The sequence below is a fragment of the Pterocles gutturalis genome, unplaced genomic scaffold, assembly GCF_000699245.1.
Source record: "Pterocles gutturalis isolate BGI_N339 unplaced genomic scaffold, ASM69924v1 scaffold6600, whole genome shotgun sequence".
In the NCBI taxonomy this organism is placed as follows: domain Eukaryota; kingdom Metazoa; phylum Chordata; class Aves; order Pterocliformes; family Pteroclidae; genus Pterocles; species Pterocles gutturalis.
In genome coordinates, this window is record NW_010140622.1 from 74,724 (window position 1) to 91,345 (window position 16,622).

General features: G+C 39.7%; 1 protein-coding gene across 1 annotated transcript in view; it reads left to right on the forward strand.

Moving 5' to 3' along the window:
- Positions 1-16,622, forward strand: part of PEPD (peptidase D) — a gene marked incomplete at both ends in the record, with an annotated part of 97,449 nt that overhangs the window by 68,844 nt on the left and 11,983 nt on the right. The gene's annotated exons all lie outside the window — the stretch shown is intronic.

Below are 16,622 nucleotides of genomic sequence, written 5' to 3' on the forward strand. Positions count from 1 at the left end.
ACAAGCTTGATGGCAGCATTCAGGCTGACAAGACAATTATGTTTGGATTTTAGAAGGTGCTGGAAAGGAATAAGGTGACAAAATTAATATCCATGTTTAAACAGCTCCTAGTGGAGGATAGAGGTAGGACACACAACATTTCCCATACAACACTTTTAAAGAAATAACACATAAACAATTATCAATAAGATTAAAAAGGTATTTTAATCTTCCACTTTTTTTTTTCAATTCCTTTAATCTGGTGGTGACAGTTATTACTCTGGTGTGTGTTTACACTGGCGTGCATCTTTTCAGGAAGCTTATGCCAAAACCAGAGTCAGAGTTTGAGTGAGCATGTGTGTCATGCTTTGGTTTGTTTCAAGCATTTTCTGTATTTTACGTGTAAGCTCAATAGAAATCTTGTGTTGAAAAAGAGGATGGAGTGTGCATCCTTGGGAAGAATACTCAATTTGCCTTAAAAAGCTTTAGAAAGCACTGGCTATTGGGTACTTCACTGTATGCCTTTCAATTGCAGGCAAGCTAGCTCATCAAGTATGCATTTTCATAGTTGAAACAACTGCCTGGCTTGGTGAAAATCTTATTTTTCTCCAATTCTGCTTTCAGGTCAGCAAATAAATACTTATAGAGCTAACTGCTGCTGTGATTTGAGTACTTGAGCATTTCTCAGTATTACTAATAGAACAGTGAGAAAAATGTACTTAATGCATAAAGCACGCTTATCCTTTAAATTTACCGTAGTAGCTTTCAATCATCAGGCGTTGAGTGCACAGGCTTTCTGGATTGCCAGTCACAACATGTAATTTTTCTGTTATACAAGCTGGCAGCAGCACTGTTCGTTTGAGCAGCTTGGAAGAGAGCATTAACACTTGAAGCTTATCTGCAAAATGAGACTAGATACTTTGCTGTTTTAATAACAATATGCATTTTCCATCATCTTCTGTTTCTCCCCTGAAGAATCTTGTTCCTGTTCCTCTTCATAGTTTGCTTTGCATTTCAGTGCCACCTTTAATTTCATGTAACATTTTTGGCAGTATTTCATGCTAATAAGTCGCGGACTATCTTCAGAACTTGAGAGCTAATATGATGCTGTACTCAGGATGATGTAGAGAATTCCTCAGTTTATGTAACACTTTATTTACAGTGTCAGAGAATAAGGACATACTAAGCTAAGTATTTCTGAAAATTAGTTGCAAGGATCCTTTACTAGCCTGGGGAATTTGAGATTCATAGACAGAAAAATCATTCTTCTTCTGTGGCAGAAGGTGGGATTGAACTTTCTGTTCTCACCACGCTTTAGTTGTCTTGCCTGTTTAGAAGAATGGTGCAAATGCTGTTTATGAGACTAGTAATCATGAATTTTCTGGCTAGAGAAAGCAGGTGAAACTCATGTTCTGTGGACTGGTTCATTGGTTTGGTTCATTTGGTACCTCTGTGTAGTGAAATGTAACCTGGACCTTTTGCACTCTGTTGAATTACAGATCTGGGTGGACTCTTGCAATGTGCAAAAATTTTCACCATCTGGGAAAGTCTGCTTTTTAGGTCCATATAGCTTGTACCCTACTAGTTCTGCACTGATGCAAAAAATCTGACGTTATTATATTTTCCTCTGATGAGCTCTCAAAAACACACCAAAGGCCAAAGACTCTTTACTACTGAAATTGGCATGAAACACTTAAAATAGGTATTTGGTAGAAAAGTATTTACAATGTCTGAAATGAGTTTTAGAGTGTTCTAAAGACAGTTCAAACTGAAATGATGAGTTGGATTAAAGATCCTCTTTTATATACAACTTTAAATAATTTGAAAGATCAGATATTATTAAAATAGTTACTTTGTTTCCAATCACACCCCTTTTCTTACTAAAGGGGACATAGGAAATAAGACATTTCTCTAAAAGGCTTTCATAAATCCTTTTAAAGAAATGCATCTGCTTTGTACCTTCCACCGAAGTCCTTTAAAATGTTCTGGTTGGCTGTTTGAAGACTGAGACAGAAAAACTGCCATGTCATGTACTGTTGGACTGCTAGTGGAAAGTGGCATGGGGTCTCCTGGAAGGCTAATGTTCTGCTGTAGAAAAAGAAGAAACAGGAACACTGACCTTCATAGCATGGTTAGCTTCACATACTTCTCTGGCTGCTGAGAAACCCCAGAGCCCCTCAAAGGGGTGGATGCAAACTGAATGTATTGTTACAGCTGCCCAGAGAAGGCAGTTTCTGTGGGAGAGGCTGCAGTCTCCTTCGTCTCATTGAGCAAACCTCATTTGTTAGTTCATTGACTAAAGCACTGGGATCTGCTCCTGCGGGAGCCGGGTGCTGTCAGAGAGGGGAGCAGGAAGGGGCCATGTGAATTCAGCTCTCCAGTGTCTCTTCTCCCTGTCTGACGGAAAGTTACTACTTTCTGCCTCGAAAAGGAAGCAGAAAAGCTTGTGGGTTGAGAGGTACTAAATGTAAAACCCAGCCCCACCATGTTTTAGTCAGATTTTCTAAATTATGGAGCCCTTGTTCATTTTGCTGTTATTTTTGTTTGTCTGAATTTCCCAGGGTTCCTAAGATCAAAGACAGCCCAGTGACTTGGCTGGCATGGCAGTAACCATTCGTGGGGCAGGCTGCGCAGAAGGAGTGCACGCAGCAGAGTCAGCAGCTGTCGAAAATGGGGTTTCTCTCCAGATGCAGAATTGGGGCCTTAATTATGCCTTGTGGCAAAGGGTCACAGGGGACATCTAGTTGTTGTCTTCAGAAGGTTAATGATTCCTGGAGTCCCTCTCATTGCAAGATAGGGAGTGAGTACTTTAGGGAGAGTCACTAACCAAATACTGGGTTACATAACTGTGTTTGTGGAACGATATGCATTTGCTAGAAACCTTAAACATTTATATAGATATGTGTAGTTCAGAGGTTTGCATTTCTTTTTTCAACTTGGCTCTCATATGAACCTGATTGACTCTCAAGTGAAGTTATTTTCTGAGAGGTAACAGACCTCCTAATACATTTTGTTTATACTTCTACATACAAACGGTTGCCATAATTCAAAAAAATACTCCAAAACATTGTATTTTATTGTGGAGAAGCATTCATCTGACTACATCCTGTGCATGGTGCACACATGCAGGCAGCTCGTATTATATATATGGGTCTCCCTACCTTCCAACTGAAAGAACATCATTCCTTCTGCAGGCCAAACAATATTCTGAAAGTTAAGAAATGCTCTCTGTGAGTTTGTAGCCCAAGTTCTGTGCAGTCATCACACCTCCTGCCACAAAACAAATCTGTTTAAAATAAAAGAGGAGAAAGACATAGTCAGTCTTACATAAGTAGCAATTTTGAAACTACTGAATAGGGATTTCATGTGAAGACAGTGATGCTTATCATTGAAGCGAAAGAGTCAAAAAGGCATACTTGTGTGGCAGAGGGATAATTGTCTCTTTCCTACAAAGTCAGGCTTGTGATCCAAAATGTCAGAGAGGAATGTCGCCTTTCTACTTAGGGAATATTCTTAATGCGTCAAGTCCATCTGGGTTAAATTTACTTTTCCACAGAACTAAAATGCAGAGCCGGATGTGCAGAATATTGACACTTCCATTCACTTGGGTGGTTGAGGCATCGTCTGCTTCTTACTCAGAACAGTGATTTGAGAAACAATTTGTCTTTACATAGATACTCTACATAAAAGAATTGTTAAAAAAAAGAGAGAAATTGTAAAGCCAAGTATCCCAGACTTGGAGTAGTCCAGAAGTTAGCGTCATAATGTTTCACTTCTGCATTGTTTTTTAATCTCATTAGATTTCCTAAATCAGTAGAGACATATTAGGTACACATCTCCCGGTGTACTTTCATCTGAAATGAATTCAACTCATGGACTTCAAAACTCTGCTGTGTAAACCAAAACACAGCAGTGGGGACAACCAAGAGATTTCACCTCCAAGGATGATTGGAATTAAAATCTTCTTGTAGATAACATCCATTGTTTCTCGCTCTGCTATCCTCATGCAATGCATATAACAGAAAGAGCTGAGCTAATGAGCAGCTATTCCATAATTTATTTTAACCTTTTGTTCCATGCGTGGCCCAGAGCTGTTTATTGCCTGCTGTTCAAAACCTGCTCTGAATTCAGAATTATTAACATCCTTAGGAGTTTTTCTCAGAGTGCTCATCGTAATGGTACACAGGTGCTTGGCAGGCAGTAAGTTCTCTTGCACTTCATCGTAGTGATGTGGGAGTGTGCAGCAGTTCCCCTTCTGCAGGCAGTGGCAGACAAGCTGGAGAAGCTAGTGTAAAAGCTATTGACTCATTTGGGATTCCAAGACTGAAACTCACCAGATCAGAGATTTTTTTTTTTTTTAAGGGAGTTGAACATTGCTCTTGCTCAAACCCCAGCTGTTTTGACCTCTGTTACAGCTGCGAGTGCCCAGCCTTTCTGCAAATCGGACTCCAGATTGTCAAGCCAGACACTGGTAAAATGAGAGAAAATGATTAATGAAGAAATGTAAAATAAATAAAAATAAAAAATTGTGTTTGAAGCAAGTTGCCTAGCATCCTGCTGGGAGTCTGAGTCTGACGCAAGAATGGTTGCTAGTTCCCAGTGGCACCTTTCAGGTCCATTTGCCATGCTTGCTTTTTTGTGAGGTCTCTTGTTTCTTTTCCTGCACACTTTCAGCTTTTCCAACAGATGGAAGAGGATTTATTGAGGAACAGACACTATCAGTGGTCTGGCAGGAGCAGTGCTTGCCTTGGAGTTAGAGTCTCCTGGAAATAAGCTAGCCCTAGAACTAAAAGAAGTTGGGGCTTCCTGTGGATTTGCATCTTGTGGTTGGTAGGAAGCTTTGGTTGGTCTGATGGAAGCTTTTCCACTGGGCTGAGGTACTTTTGAGACTCTCCTCCATATGGATTCTCCTGTCTGTAGTAATGCATGAATGGATGTTGCAGTTCTGCTTGCATCAGGTTTTCTGTCTTTTAGCCAGCTGCCTACATTACAAAACGTATCAGTGGATCTGTTCCTCTGGGGAGTATCACTGAACATCTCCAAAAGGTTTTAAAAGTTTTATGGCAGGACTGAAAAAGGTTGCATTATCCAAAAGGCCTTGCTACTGTTGAAAATCCAGTCTAAAGGAGGAGATGGTCATGTAACTAACGGACTGGACCATAACATGCCAGCACTGAAGGTCCAAGCAAAGCTCCCAGACACAGTAGCAATTGTTACTGCCTAACTCTAGAGTCCTGGATGGTGTAACCATAAAAATACTGCTTTCAGTGTAGCTCTCCCCCACCTCTGTTACTGCCCAGGCTTTAAAAAAGCAAACTGTAGTGGAGAAAGTATTGTGTAGCACATCAGTAGGCATAAGGCTATATTGAGTAATGGTTAATGGCTGGGTGTGTGGTCTCAACTCTGTCGTATCTCCAGTGGACAACTGTCATGGTAGCAGTTGAAAGCCGGAATTGCAGGGATAGGTTAGACCCTTCTGTGAGCAAGTTTGACATGGTTGTTGATAGTGGAAAGATCTAAAGAATTTGAAAGGGCACATGTGCATTGTTCCCAAATCCTGTCTCGCTTCATTCTTTGTCCCAGTCGTGTAAGTTGGATCCAATGTCAATGTATTAGCTTTACCAACCATCTGTCCTGGTTTGTCCTGTTACACCTGGGGGACCAGTATTGTTTGCTCTTTGTCGTTAATATAAATTTGTTTGTAGAAACTTGTAAAATAATCGGTTTTGCTGAAAGTCCCTCTCTGAAACTTCTAGAAAACAACTTGTTGAAGAAACATGATGTAGCTTTGAAGTTATCCCTACTCTGAGCCAGGGTTTGGACCAGATAGCCTCCTGGTGTCCCTCCTAACCTAAATCAGTCCGTGACTCTAAACATATTCTGAAACATGCAAATGCAAATGGCAGTGATGTGAGAAAAGACATGATGAGAATCGACGCCTGTGTGCTTAGCTCTAGCTCCTAACATAGTAGGTAGTACCTTGCAAGCCAATGGATAGCAATGTTCTTCAGTTTCTGTGTGTGAAGCGTATTCATATTTAACCCACCTTTGAGTATCGCTGTGTTCCCATATGTGTGCTTTACTGTCAGTGAGACATACGAGTCCAATAGTGTTTGGGAAGTTACTGTAGAGCAGCTTCTTTTTTATTCTTTAGCAAATAACTGTGTATTTATACAAAGTCCAGCCTCTCAAGGGATTTCTGCTACTTATTATTTGGATTATTATCTTGAGCATTTAGAGAATATTAATAATTATAGAGTTCTATAAATTTAATTCCTAGTTGATGAGGACAGTATGGTTTCTACATATTGAAAGTTTCTATATACAGTTTCTAGTTATAGAAACATTGAAGTTTCTCAAATATATTGAATCTGCTACTGTGTTGAGAAGAAATAGGAGGTACGCTTATCTTTAAGCTTTGCAATTAAAGTTATTTTGGATTAATGCGCTAGATCATAAACAGAGTCTTTAAGATTAATGAGCTAAATATTGGAGCAATCACATACTTTCCATTTTCATCCCTTTGCAATTGCACACTGGGACCTCCTAACATTCCTCCCTGTCTTCTCTGTAGAGTAATGGAAAGTCACAGGAGAAGGGGAAGGAAGAGAGCTTGTTGTGCTTAGCATTCCTGATACTACTGCAAAACTTGTGTATGTTTAAAAAAATGAACAGAAAAAACTTTTTTCAGTCTCTAAATTATAAACATTAATATTTTGGGGGGAGAGGGAGAAAGAATTAAAACACCTCGATCAGTAAGGTCTATTGTCCTAAATTCCAGTTTAAAAAAAAAGATCTCTTTGTCTAGCAAACTGCTCCCAAGGAACAGTTGAGTAAGGCCAGGTTGGCAGCCACTCAATTCCCTATCTCTACATTTATATGATTTAAAAACCTTGTATATCCAAAGTCCCCATTGAACCGAAATTGCGTTCAGACATGAGCTGCGCAGCTGGGAATATTTGATGATTGATGTTTGTTTGTTTCAATAAAATGAAAAATAAATAGTTCCAAATATGCACAGAAGTTGTTGTTCACCAAGTCAGTTTACATGCAGTGTGAAAGCTTTACTCCCTGGGACGCTGACATTACTATAGGGTCTCTCTATAGGGTTTGTATCTCTGCGTTTTTTCAAGTTGGAGTTCATGCTCAGGGGTATATGCATATCCCCAAGTCCTGTGTTTTACTATCCAAGAGAGTGAGTATTGTGTTGCCTCTGGCTTTCAGGCTTTGCTTTTCTGATAAATGCTGTTTGAGGAACGTCTCTCTGTCCCAGGACTAACATCATCTCTGATAATGGAAGATGGAGGTTTCTCTGTATTAGGGCTGGAAAATTCCTTGTCAGAACTCAAGTTTCATGTAAAGACATGGGGTCTTTAAGCTCTTAACTCCTTTCTTCCAGGATCAGCCATTGAGGATTTAATTGTCAAGATTGCCATGTAATCACAGTCAAGTATACTTCAAAACTGTTCAAAACCAAATACAGTCAAAAACATTTCAGGTAAAGAAGTAGAGCCACATGTCAAGCAAATAAAACATCCTTTTATTAATCAGGTAGATACCGGCTGATCCTTAGAGCCTACCAGGAATGGGTTCCCTTTTGCTGTAGGTGCTGAATAAATGCGAAGAAGTAAGTAGTTCCCAAAAGACTATGGTCTTTTGAGGTAAAGAGGCTGAGGGGAGAGAGCTGGAGTGAACAGCCAGCGAGCGGAGGCCGGCAGATATGTGGCTGGTTCCTGCTCTGTCCCTGCTCCAGCTGCCTAACCAGGCCAAGTCTTGCATTTTGCAGTTGACGATAGGTGTCTGAAGGTGTTTCTCTCAGGTTAGCAGTAACCCTTCCACTCTGTCATTTCTTTCTCACGTTAAGAGGTTTAGGGCCAAACTGAGGTGCAGAACAACTCAGAGAAAGGCATTAGACCTTTCTGTAGGTCTAACTCTGAGGCCTTCCTTTAAAAACTGGGAGGAAAGGTCCTTGGCGGTTCATTACGATGAAACATGATAACCCCCTGGTGTGTCACCTGCCATACACAACCTTAAAACCAGGCTGAGCATGTTAGTATTTAGGTTGCTGCTGCAGTCATGCCTAGAGTTTGAGTGTGAGCCACTCCTCTTTCTGGTTTCCCCTTGGTGGCAGAGGACCAAAGAAACCTTTGTGTATTTATAAGTACAGGATGCTAAACAAAGTTAATTCCACCTGGTCTTGATCTTTGTCTTCTGGGCAGCTGCAACTGCACAAGTGTTGAGCTGCTGTGTGAAACCCTATGCCCGCTTTAGTGCCTTTCTCCTGATTTCTTCAATTTTTGTTTGTTGGTGTAGCTTCCTAACCGCTTTGCAATGGAGGGGCCCGCCTTAGCTAGTCTCCCCATGTACATCCTTCCAAGGAATGTTGTCATATTGTGCAGTGTTTTACCTCCTCCCTGTTTGCCTGATGCTAAAGGAGTCAAGTAGTAAAGCTCATGGAGGTAGATACAAGCCCAGTGACTTTAGAGGGTGAATGATCTGTATTTTTGTACAGCAGAATGTAAACTCTGGATGGTGCATACTCCTGAAGAGATTTTGGTATCTAAATACTGAGGCACGGTTCTTTCAGTGAGACTGTCAGGAGGAGGTAGGTTTGATGCACAAGTACTAGTTTCATAAATAACCTATTTTATACAACAGAAAATGCTGTGATTTGAGTTCAAAGTAGCAGTATAATTCCCTGCTCTATGTTCTAATAACATGTCTCTCACAAAAAAAAGAGTAGTGGCAAATTTAGCTTAGGTGGAATAGTACTAAGACTGGGGATTAGAACAACCCAAATAATTAAAGAACTGTTTAATTGGAAACTAATAGCTAGGGTATTTGACATAGCAGATTGTATTACTGGCAGTTGTATCTGTTATTAAGTTGAGCAGAGTTGTGCTTAGGAACATATGCAAATTCAAAATTCGCAGCTTCACAGATTACAACTTCTTTTTGTCCATGACAGTTCTGTAACTTCTTTAAAATTCAGATTTTTGTTTGCTGCTATTTTGAATACTGCTTTAGAGTAATTGTCACTGTATTCAACTAGGATTAAAATTAATTATACCTAAAGAAAGTAAGTGTAACTCTTATTAATATTTATTCCTTCCAAGTACTCATTCACATGCAGTGGGTGTTTTTTACATGCAAGTCATTTGAGTTTTATTTTATGTAGTCTAGAGTTGTACTTGTGGGCACGCTTCTCTGTTGTGCCGTATAAAAACAGTAGCTAATTTTGATGAATTTTTAGAAAGAAACTGGATTGTAAACTGGACCTTTTGACAATAGCACAATGGGGAACAGTGTGGGAGTACAATCTATTTTACAGTTTGTATAATTTCAGAATGCCCATATGAATTGTTTCCATTCAGATTGTCATTTTTAGGCAAAGTGCTGATGTTTATTATTCATCTGCTGTAATATCTGAAGCAAAACAATTATTCTCAGAAATAAAACATTAATGACAGAAGTTGAAGATTTTATACCAATTCCTCTGAAGAACAAATGCTCTCAGGGCATGTTGTAACCAGTACTTGATATTCACAAATCCTAAAAAAAGCAGTAGTATTTTTTCTCCCCTTGCAGCTAAGAATGTGTTACCGTGTTAGAAACAGATTGGAAAGTAAATCTTGTCAATATATGTTTTAAAAAGCTATTTTAGTCTGCTCTCTCCTCTCTGTTGAATGGAGTTGGCTGTATTTTTCTTAATAGCATTAATGTTCATAAATAAGTTTCCCTTTGAGTGCTAGCTCTCTGAGATTGACCCAGAAAAGGTGGTATAGCTTTCTGGGGTAAGTTAATTCTGGTTTTGTCAGTATAAATGGTCAAAGCATCAGCCACCACTTAGGAAATACAAGCTGAAGGAAATAAAGAATGCACGGACAGTGCTGACAATCAAGTTGCAATCCTTGATTCTTTCAAGATATTACTAAATAAAAACAATGTCACTGATTACTGGAGCTCCCATTGTTGGACACGTAACCTAACCTTGCCCAGACTAGCAGTAACCTACAGCAAGAGGTGAAAGAAAAAGGCAATATTTTCTGTCAAATTCAGCAGATTCTCCAGTCCCTCTGTGCAAGCAGCAATCTGTTGAAATGCAGAATTTCAGACTGCGAGTCTCGCTGCAAATCTTCTGGGAGCTGCTCTTCCCCGCTTGTGACTAACGCACAGGAGCTGACCCATGCATACAGTGACCACTGCAACGTCAGGAAGACTAAAATAACACTGAGTTATTTCCAAGTGTATAAAACCAGGCACTTTAGAACAGTTGGGCCTTTCTGCCCGGCAGTCCCTCTCCTCTGGAGGTCTCAGCAGCCCTTCTGGGGCCGTGTCTGCTGGAGCTGCCCTGGTTCGGGGGCAAGCCTGCAGCTTTCCAGCCCGGCTCCACACGTGGGTTTTTCCACTACTTGCAGTGGTTCTTCCAAGGTGCTGCTTGTACAAAGCAAATACATTAAGAAGTCTTTACAGACTCAGACCCCAAAGGGGCTGCACTTTTTTAGACTTTCTCTGGTGAATGGTTTTTGTTTAAGGCTATTTAAAAAAAAAAGAAAAATCATTTTTTCCTAATTGTAACAGGTTGTAATATTGTAAAGTTGTACAATTCTGATTTTAAAAGTGACTCTGGGGGAAATAACCAGCTTTTACACGGTCTGATGCGCATGGTTTTTCCCCCAGTTCAGTATTCAGGAAATGCACTCGTTCTACATTGTAATTTGAGTTGAAGTCCAAAGTTCGTGAGTCCTTCGATCTTGACACTGCATCAGCTGTAACTGTCAGAGTGCAAACCTGCTAGACATGGATTATGCTGTTTGCCCTGAATCTTATCTAAACAGAGTCTTTTCTAAGCTTCAAATATTGATAAGTTTCCACACTGCAATCACTCCCTCCAAGCACTTCCCTCCTTCCCCCAATCTTTTTGCCTTGTCTTTTCAATGTACGCTTCTTTGGAAGGAACACGCAGTAAAAATCATTGTGTCTGCCAGTGCTGCTCAATCCCAGTGCTGGATCTTTCCAGACATGGAAAAAATCCCTCCTCTTGCCCCACAGCTATATCTATTCAATTGCTTTTCTTAAGGTTCCACCATGGCACTCTTATCTTGATGTTGCATCTGACGTGCTACAGATCATCATATGCAGGGTTTATAATGGGGAGGGATGGGTTTACCACTAAAATTAATGTGGTACTGGTGCAGAATAAATACCACAATACGGCCGAATAGCATGATGGTCTTCAGCCTTTTGAAGAAGAGGTCCGAAATCAGAGGCAGCGTGGGGTCATCTGTTTCCCTTTGGTAACTCCTGCTCTTGTCAGCCTGGTGCACCTTACTGGGGGACTGAGGGATGGTTTTTGAAGGAGGCCTGGTCTGGAGCTGTGACACTGGAACTCAAGGCACAGAGCAGGGTGAAGTCCAGTAATCCCTGCAGTCAGTCCTGCAGGTATCTGACATGGCAGCAAATTCAGTAGAGTTCCCATCACCCTTTTAGGACAGGCAAGTTAACAGGCTCTTCTCATTGTATGGCAGCCAGCTGCAGCCATGCCCCCACTGTAAAATACAGCCTAAAACTGCATCCCTGAAGCAGGCATCCATAATGTCAATGCTGTGAGGCTTACAGGTAGTTATCGACACAGTATGTGAAGCTTTGAACAATTTCACTGTTGCCCAAACGTTGTCAGTGTTTGAGTGCAGCATTTTGGTTTCTCACTCTCTGATTCCTTGCCCCGTTGCAGTTGCCTTACCTGATGCTGCAAGAAACCAGGCGCTAAAACTGAGCAACTACTGAGTATTTAATCTACTGGGCCAGAAGGAAGGCATGAAAATCAGAAATACAACAAATTATTCTCTAGCACTCAAGTGAAGAGAAAAGAAATAATTGGTTTTAGTATTTAAATGATGTTTTGGATTGTTTTTTAAACTGGGTTTGATTGGAATTTTTAAGGACCTATTGTTTTATGTCTGATATGGTCACTATGTGTTGGCAGATTGTAATCTGTTCCAGTGGTTTGCTGGGAGGACAGGGATTGCATGTTATGTCTGCGTTTCAGTGGCACTGCCAGGGGACATCGGGCCTTTTGCCCTTTTCTGTGGACACTCAGAAATTAAATGTAACTTAACCTTAGCACAATTTGGGGAGAAGTTACTACAACCTTGCCATATTCGGGTTTTTTTAGTAAGATTGTGACATCTGTGCTGGCAAAAAAACCCACCCTACAACAACAAAAAATCATTTGTGGTTTAATCATTGTCACATTGCAACCACAAAGTACCCTAAGTAGCGGCCAAAAAAATCCTGTTAGGCCTTTTCAGAGCACTTTCTGACCAAAGTGGCTAAATACCACGGAGTAATTATAAATTACGTTTGTATGCTGGTTCTGCTTTATGTTCTCAAATAGCTTCTAATAAAACGTCAGAAAATAATCACTGGAATAAAAATACCAGTGACTTAACAGCAACTGAGACATAGTTTATAGTGTGATGTCTTATAACAATTCATCTTTTTAATTCTACTGTTTAAAAAGTTATGGTATGTTCATTAATACATAGGGATGCTTTTGATTTCTGGTTTCACTGGAAATTTTTTTTTTTTTAAACAAAAATCTTCCATATCAACAGTGTGATCAAAGAGATGGCAGATTATTGCAGAGATCCTTAGATGATGTTTCTGAGTCCTTAAAACATGATGTTTTATCTGAAATTTGGTGGGTTTGGCAAACAGATAACTAGAGGAAATATTTTCAAGGCAGTAAAACAATACCTATTTTATCCTTTTCTGCCACACTAGTATGTAAAAATATCAGATAACATTCAGGTTAATGGGAATAAATTTTGAAAAGCCTGTTATAGTAAACTTAATGCCTTAAGTTTGCTGTTTTGAAACACACACAGTACCTCGCATGTCTGCAAACCTCTGCTATACTGTTAGCATGGTATCTGAAAACTAATAGCCTCTGTAGTTACACATTGTTTAATTAATCCATGATCTGTCATATTTATTGGACATACCCACTGTCTAGTAATTTCTGCATAGTTCATTCTGTATCTCGGATCTCAAATGCTTTGATTGCTGTAAAAGGTGCTTTGTGTCCTGGCCTCTCACCCAAGCACATGCTGCATGGTAGGTAACGAAGCGCAACCTAATGAGCCTCGGTAACTGAGCTGTCCTGGGGAGCCAGTTGCTGGTTCAGTGACCTGTATTACCCAGTATCTCGTTTGGCAGAGAATTAAGAATGGAGCAGACACATCATCAGCAGATTTTCCTGAGTGCAGACTCATTTTGGTACAAGCTGTCAAAGTCCAAGGACCCTCCAATCTAGCTTTCTAAACCTCATCTGTCAGTGGAGTATAATTGGTTTATAAATTGGCTTTAAGATAATAACAGAAGTAACCTTTTTACACAAAAACTGGGTCTGCAACTATGATAAACTACAAAGCTTAAAAATAATAATCCTGAATAATGTATCAGTGAAACATCCTAGTGGGTGATTGGTGGTGGGAGGCTGCTGTTGCGAAACACTCAGCCGTTGCAGTAACTCACATAACTGATGTTAGAGCCACTTGTGTGGAAGTTTTGTTGTGGTTTTTAGTTGCTTTTTAACTGCTTTGTCTCGCTACAAGAGTGCTAATACAGTGTTTGACTTCTGTGTCAGCTTGTGGCAAGTAGGAGAGCTCTCCACTGGACCACAGTCATTCAAAAAACTGAAGTGCCTGAACATCAAGTAACCTTCATGAATTAAGGATTCTTTGTACAAAATGATGTTCATTCAGTTTTGTTTAGTTGGTTGTTCTTCATATCTGCAAATGCTGTTCTGTTGGGCAGATTGTTCCCTGTCTGTGTGCAGAGGCTTCTTTTTTTTGTTTGTTTGGTTGGTTTAACATGCATGCTAAAGCTATCCACACGTAGATGTGTGCGCAGACATCTGAACAGAATATAGACGTCTCTGTGCTTTAACAGAGGGATTCACATATCCTCACTGCAAGTCCTTCTGGCATGTCCAGATCGTTGAATTGCACATCATGTGAGACTACAAAAAAATTCAGTTCATGGCTTTCCTAGTCAAGTTAGCTGTGATATTTAATTTGACCTTCCCTCTCTCCTTCTCACAATTATTGGAAGTTTAGTACGTACATACGAAAAATAGATGAGGAGAATTTGAGGACTTGTGCTCTTAGAGTATACTTACTAGTTAGCTGAAATGCCAGTTGAGTCCAGACATGCCAGCCAGTCCAAGGGCCAGGTAGGTTTGCATAGGCTATTGTATTACAAAGAATCCAATTATAAGGTAAACCTAGTACAATTTCAGGTTTAAAATAAATTTGGGGAGTTGTATATCTTTGTTTCCTGTATGTTAAACATGTACAACATTTGAATATACTTGATGTATAAAATATACTCAGAGATCTTTCTTGAATTAGGATGGCTTCCTTTCTTTGGTAGATTGTGTTCTGTACTTTTAAGTAATTGCCTTATTACAGTAAAGCAGTTGTTTCTCTTAAAAAAAATAATGTCTTTGAGATTATGAAGGTACTAGGAAATATTTGAAGATTTGCATTTAGGTCCTCTTTCTTTGTCAAATTGCCTGTTTAAAAAAGGGGGGGGAAATACATTTTTGTACCCTATTATTAGTTTATTCATAGGAGTCAGCTCATATAAAACAAGACAAGGATATCACCATTTTTTTTAAAGTGAAAAGCAGTAAGGTCACTCCACTTAGTTCATTATCTCTAGTCAGGTCAAAAATAGCCTCATATTTTGTCTTAGCACACTAGTAATAGTTGTGTACGTATGACTGTATTATACAATGCTTGTAGGTTAAGTGGTTTGGAGGGGCCATGATAGAATAAAATGTGAAGCCAGACAATAGAATAGAAAATGCAATCGATCTATAAACTTTTTTTTTAATTAAGACCTGTTTAATTGAACACCTGTTTACTTGTAAAACAAGATTTGTACTATTTAGCAAGGCACCTCCAGCAGCAGTTTAATTTCACCCTGGACAAAGCTGTCCCAGTGCTATCTGCAGTTTCTGCAGCATGCATGAGAGAGCTGGACCTGAAATACTTCCCATCTCTAGCAAAACTGATGGCACTGGCTAGAAGATAAAAGAGTGGTCCAGAGTAATTTTGCTGGACTCTGTCCAAAGCACTGCCCTTGTTCTAAGAGAGAGCCCAAAGCTGCAGATTTTCCATCCATCCTCATTATTTATTTTTCAGTGGAGCTCAGTCTCTAATAAAATAGATGAGATGAATAAAAACCAAAACAGATAGAAAACGTAGAGCTCTGGACAGAAGGAGGAGCAGGAAAATAGTTATGTTTTTTCTCAGTGAGAGAAAAATAAAAATGTAGAGGGGAGGGAAGAATGGGCTATAACGGATTTGCTTAGTGCTCAGAAATACTCAGGATTTACAGCCACAGCAGTCTTGAAGTTAGGGCAGTAGTGTCATTCATTTGCTGTATTAAACTTCTGCAGACAAATGGATATGTGGTTTTGGTGTTTTCATTTCTGATCAGTTTAATCCTTGTATCTCTTTCTTAGTTTAATAAAGGTCGCTGTATCTCTGTGAGTGGAGTCTGTGTGTTTGGATTGAGATGAACAGAACCAGCGCAGCTCAGAGGGAAGCTGTATTACAAACAGCCAGCACCTCATCTTCAGTTCATCTCTCAGACGCTTCATCCTAAGTTGATTCAGAGCATCCAGGATATGGTTGTGTTTTGTCATACTGCAGCAGAGTTCTGACCTTCGTTTATATCAAAGGAGGATGAGGCTTCAAATAGTTGAGCAGGGTCAGACGTTCTATGTGGCTTTGCAGTCACGGGGATGAAAATAGAAGACTTGTATTAATACTCAGCTAAGTCATGAGAGAGATCTCAGAAGAACATCTAGTGTCCCCAGATAGAATATTAAAGACTTTTAGAGCTCTTAGAGTTCACAGTGAAGTGCAGAAGGTGACCAGGGAATTACACACAGAAATTCTGTCTTCCTGCATCTACAAAATCAACAGGAAAGCAACTGTGATTCAGTAATGCTTCCGGTTTGATATCAGTAATATTGACGTGATAGATGGTAATGATTTCAATGTATCATGCAATAGATTGGAGCATATTGTGAGGCAGCTGTGAAACAGATAAATCTAGAGAAGTGAAAACTGCAATACAATCAATGTTCGAAAAGACAAAAATATAAATTCTTGTAAAATTACGTTGAACACAGTTGTCAAAAGCAACAAGCTATAAAAGTTTGATATCTGAGTAATCTGGTGAGGAAAAGGAGGCTGCCTGCTAACTGACTTATGTGCTGAGATGATTCCCAGTCAGTGTTAATGAGACTGTAAAGGTGCATCGGTTTCTGTGTGGACAATGTGCAAGACGGAGCAGCCACTTGCTCTGCAGTTTGTTTTTGACCTTTATATCAGAGCCATATAAGACAACTGAATGTTTTTTAAGCGCTCCCATAGGATGATTTTATTTCAGCCTTTGAAGCCTCAGTACTCTAAGCAAAAAGTGCTAATGTAATTATGATATGACATTCATGTTCACAAGACCCTAGAGCTGCATGTTTAACTGGATTAAAGCAAATGGAACCTGATGCGGTTTTGGCCTTAGAAGTTGCTCGTTTTTTACTTATTTAATCGTGCCAAAAC